General features: G+C 42.0%; 1 long non-coding RNA gene across 1 annotated transcript; it reads left to right on the forward strand.

Annotated features, from left to right (window-relative positions):
- Window positions 1-782: 782 nt before the first annotated feature.
- LOC136614409 (uncharacterized) lies at window positions 783-4,914 on the forward strand. Its single transcript, XR_010790955.1, has 2 exons — window positions 783-1,313; window positions 4,634-4,914. It is a non-coding gene; the product is annotated as an uncharacterized lncRNA (long non-coding RNA).
- Window positions 4,915-5,415: the final 501 nt, after the last annotated feature.

A 5,415-nucleotide genomic window follows, 5' to 3' on the forward strand; every position in this document is an offset into this window, starting at 1 on the left:
GCAGGAGATGCTTTCATCCCGGTGGGGAGTCTCAATATCACTGAACACTGTGTCAGTGCTGTCACAGTGTTCAGTGATAAGGGTACTCAGAGATTAACAGTACCCTCAGGAAGTCTCCTCATCCCTACGGTGACTAAGGAGTTAACAGCAAGACATTTAAAAGGTGTTTCTGGTAAGAAACACCTTTTAAATGCCCTGCTGTAAGCAGCTGTGAACCTATTGGCAGTGCAGAAGTTTCCATTAACTCCTGCTCCCATAAGAGTCAATGGAAACTCCTGCAGTATGAGAACCAACAGCGTGCACCATGTCTTACCTTTTTTAGGTGTGTGCTGTTTTGTGCTTCAAATTCCGTGCATATGAACACCTCTGTAGAAACGCATTGGTTCCTTTAAATAAAAGCGTGCATTATGAATGCACAAAACACATGCTCATGTGAACAAGGCCTTATGGTTTTCCAATAGAAACTCTATAGAACCAATGCGTAGCACCGAAATCCCTTGGCCAGCAGAACAACTTTAAATGATAATTAAATGCCTCAACAAGAGGCATTTGTCATTGCTCAGCAGCACTAGTCATTGCTATACTCCCCCCCCCCCCCCCTCCCTTTGCTGTATGGCTCTCATAGACTCCTACAGGAATCTATGGAGTCTCCTGCATTGGTCTGCCAAAAGAAACAACATGTCCTATCTTTTGATGTGATTGAACAGGCGTGTGTTATTTTAATACCAATATTTGTATCTATCGACGCACAATTTTTTTAAGGTGCGTCAAAAAAAATCGCATGTCTGGAGGAACCCAGAGAAAACCAAAATGACGCTCATGTGAATGAGCCCTATGGCTGCATTCAGACGGACATTTGCAAGTTGTGCATAAGAATCTAGGGCTCGACTCTGATGTCCATGTACTGTCTGAGCAGTGGGGAAGTAGACATTACATATCCTACTCATCCAAGATACAGTCCAGAATCGGACATGGTCCCCGTGAAATAGCGCTCATGTGAATAGCCTAATTGGGAAAAATATGGGTCCGTGTGCCGTGAAATACACGGACAGCACAGATGGGGAACAACCGTCCGACTTGTGTGTGAAGTAATAATTGTGGCCGATCTCAGGAATGAGAACAACGAGACAAACAAAGAGAATTACAATCACATCATATTTATTTCTCTCTTTTACATTTAGAAAATCGGAGATTTATGTTCTGTAAATACAGGATGTAACAGCGGATGTTGCCGAACCTTTGCTGGTTCAAAAAATAAGTATAGAGGTACATGTAGGCGAAAACCAAAAGAAAATGACTTCTGTAACCTTGCGGTGAGTATCTGTAAGTGGCTGCTGTACTGCTTTACCCATACCGCCGTATTCACACAGCTAAGAGCGAATTGCGCTTGAGATTCTGTTGGTTTGACTTCATCAGAAACAGCGAGATACAGGCACAAAAACAATAACAAGGAGACGTCTCACACTTTTTGGTTATGTTGCACGCTTGTCCGAAGCTGTTCCGGCCCACGGTGCTCTAACAGCAGCAATTGCTGGGAAAATCGAGAGACGACCCCCTGCCGAATGGCGGAGGCCCCCTGGTCGTCCGCGGCACTCGTGGGTGCAACAGTACCTCCTCTGACATCAATACCGAATGGAACAATGCTCTTGGTTGTGATCATTCTAGATACCCTCGTCGTCCAAGCGAGATAACTAACACGCATCGCACAGCACATGGACCCTCCATCCTTGTACTGTGGGGGACACCACAAGTTATAGGTCCCACTATTATGCGAGATCCACACCTTAATAGGACATGCAGCAATTTTTCAATTGGACTATTGGTCAGATTGAAAATTCCCTCATGTGAATGAACCCATTGAAGTAAATGGGTTAATTTTCCATGGACATTCTGTCCACCTGAGAAATGGAAAGAACCTGCACAGTAATATTAGCGGTGTGAATACGGCCTCGCACATATGTGAATCCTACAAGGAGCTGTCGCCTCTCCTCTCATGTCTGCTCTACTAAATACTTGTATTGCCCACAGAATTAAAAACAGGAGTATCTTGGAACTCGACATGGAGCTGTTCCTCCTTTATTCCTCCTGGCAGTGTATGCATACACACATTGGGTGCTTGTGCGCGCAGCAGTGATGTGACAGGAGCTTTTCTGCAAATTACATTTCTTAATGCACCCTAAAACCTTGTGTTCATCTCTACAAGCTGCGCAGCCAAAAACTGTATTGAAAAGCTGCTGGAATGGTTTATTCACACGGATGATTTTATTGTTCCAGTTCTGCCCGAAATTGAAACTCCCAAAACCTCAACCCTATGGGGTCCATTCAAACGGACGTATTTTCTATCCATATTGGGACTTCTTTACATGACTGTATTTGCACGTTTTTGTGCACGCAATATATACACAAAACACAAAGAACACATTCATTTCAATGGGTTCGTTCTCATGAACGTATTTTATGCAAACACAAACAAAATAGGACCTGCTCTATTATCCTTTGTATTTGTGCACCATAGACCCAATAGTAGTCTATGTGAGGTACGTAAATATACACTTATATGTGTGCAATTCTACGGGGAAAGGAGACATCTAGAGCTCAATAGGCTAAATACCCTTGAATCCACAAAAGGGGTGTGTCACGCGTTTGTAAACTGGCGTTGTGTACTCAAAAAGTACAATACTATGTGCAGACGTGTGCAAATCAACCTCATTTATGTGCTAATACATTGTGCTGATGCAAGCGTATTTGAGCATATGGTCATGTGAAGCCGTCCCTAATGGCAATGTGCTTAGGTGTTGTGGTATAAGGATTGATCCAATATCAATCAGCTGCCATTCAGGACACTAGTGAAGCTGAACTGACATCCCCCCTCCCTCACAACTGCCAGGCTTTTGATGACCATGTGGCTTTATAAAGTGTTATGTTTGGATGACAATAACGTTAAGGCAGTGACAGAGGATGTTAATTAACCCCCATGTCGGTGAGGTGTGACACATTGGATGGTTTTCAGAGACATCCTAGCTCTAAAATGTTTGTTTTAAGGGAAAATATCTGAATGAGGTTTATTAATCGTGTGAAGCTCAGAGCCCGATATAAATTATTAATTTTTGGAATTGGGCGGGACAGCTTACATCTACATGTTGCAGTACGGGCCCGAGAAGACCCCCAAATGGCGTATCTGCTTATTTGGTTATAATTTACGCGTCATGCTTGATGTCACTGAATAGTAACATCATGACCTGAAATATGCCAGGAATATGTTCCCGATTGGAGGAATATGGCCAAAATTGGGAATTGTGGTTTTTCAGAGGTCATCCACATTTACCCACCCTTCTGTAAATGACCTCAGAGGGGGCAGGGGAAAGGTGTGTTCTGGGGAATCTTTTATAATTTGGCGCTCGATGAACCCCTATTGTCAGACTTCGGAGATATGCTACGGCGTAAGGTTTTCCCGTTTGCTTCAATAACTCTGCAGAAATCAGAACCTTGGCGAAAATATGGTACCTCTCTTTATTTTTCCCTTGTTTTATTTTAAATTACTGCCTGTTGTGTATGCCTGTAAACCTTATCTCCATTAAAGCATCCTTTTCTGTATACCTTTTGGAAAGATATAGATATTTAGCGCTGCTAGTCTTTTTTAGAAGAATCCGGCAATTTATTGGGAAGCCTTGTCCATTTTAAAATGAACAATAACTGTTCATAGTTCATAGCTTTGGTTCCAGCTCACCAGTTGCATACAAGCTAGTCGTGGCAGTGGTAGTATATTGTAGAGTGCTGGAGACAATAGACTGACCAGTGGGTGATTTGCATGCAGGAGCCTGGGAAAGCTTGGTACAAATCCACCTGTGTTCTAATGACTCTGCGCTTGCAACCCTACTAGAGTAGTAGAGAAAATGTAGACAGCAACACTATTGTGTAGAAAACCGAACTTGGTGAGGGGTGTTTCTTTAGACAAAGAATGCTTGCACTTCAGAAAGGGTGTGGACCATAGACTCAACGCAGGATGTCAAAGGTAGAGATGAATGCGGCAGCAGAATATTGTAAAAATATCAAAATTTTATTCCTCCAATGATGATAACAGAGCGGCATTTTGACTAGTGATGGTCTTTATCAGTTTAAGCTTGATAAAGTCCATTTCTGGTCGAAATATCACTATTTTATGCACAATGGAGGAATAAAGTTTTGATATTTTTACAATATTCAGCTACTGCACTCATCTCTACTTTTGCAAACCCGCTAGGGTGATCGATTGAGGCTCTGCCATGACAAGCGGTCATAATGGCAACAGCACTCAGAGTAGTTGAGCCTTGTGTGGTGCAGAGTGTAAGCTCTCACCTACGACCTGAAGGTTGCAAGTTCAATCCCCGCATGAATCTGGTAGCCGGCTCAAGGTTGACTCAGCCTTCCAAGGTCAGTAAAATGAGAACCCAGCTTGGTGGGGGGTAATAAGTAATAATTACCTGAAAGCGCTGCAGAATAAGTTGGCGCTATACAAATACCATGATTTGATTTTGATTTGATTTAGTTGATCCGTGACAAATCCGTAACAGAGGTGGGATTGTTTGGGGTTCTCCCTCTCTTTTCCTGATAGAAGTCATAAGTGTCTTTACTAACCCTATCATCTCTTTTTCAGCCTACTCCTGGGTTACATTATTATTGCCCGTGTCAGAAGGGACTCATATGTGAAATTGACAGATCTCCAAATAATACCGTCACAACGGAACTCAAGAGGCTATTTGGAAAATTCTACAAGCTAAAAATCGAAAAATACTTCAAGACCTCAAAAACAAATGTCTGCAAGAAGCCAAACAGCAAATAAGTGAATCTAAGAGCTGAGAAAGTATCTGCCAGTATCTTCACGGATCTACAAGAGGTTGTCAGTCTTATGGAAATAAAGCTTGTACAACTTCCTAATATGTTTTGTCTCTCCTCGCTGTTTTCAAGATCTCTGCTTGCTGTCAGTAAATGAAAACATTGCCATTCAGATGCTGAGAAGCTGTCACCTTGTCTGTCTCACACAGCAGCAGTTTGTTACAATGTAGCAGCCAAGAGTATAGAACAGGAGTAAGGGCTTATTCACACAGGCATAAATATATTCCATATTACACACATATACGGGATGTAAATAACCCATTGATTTTAGTAGGTTTTTTTCACATCTGAGTATGTTTCACATGATTTACGGTCATGTAAAAAAAAAAAAAATATGCAGCACGTCTTATTTTGATGCATATTACACACAGAAATAAGCCTTAAAAGTGAATGTGACTGAACAAATACCCAGTGAATCTGCATGAAATGTGTATTCACTGCATACTTGCGCATCAAAGCAATTGGCCCAACTCACGTTTCTTTGCTCCCATAAATAAGTAATGATTACATCTGCAAAAAAATCTCAGCAGAATGGCCAAAATA

Source organism: Eleutherodactylus coqui, chromosome 1 (genome assembly GCF_035609145.1).
Source record: "Eleutherodactylus coqui strain aEleCoq1 chromosome 1, aEleCoq1.hap1, whole genome shotgun sequence".
NCBI classification, from domain to species: domain Eukaryota; kingdom Metazoa; phylum Chordata; class Amphibia; order Anura; family Eleutherodactylidae; genus Eleutherodactylus; species Eleutherodactylus coqui.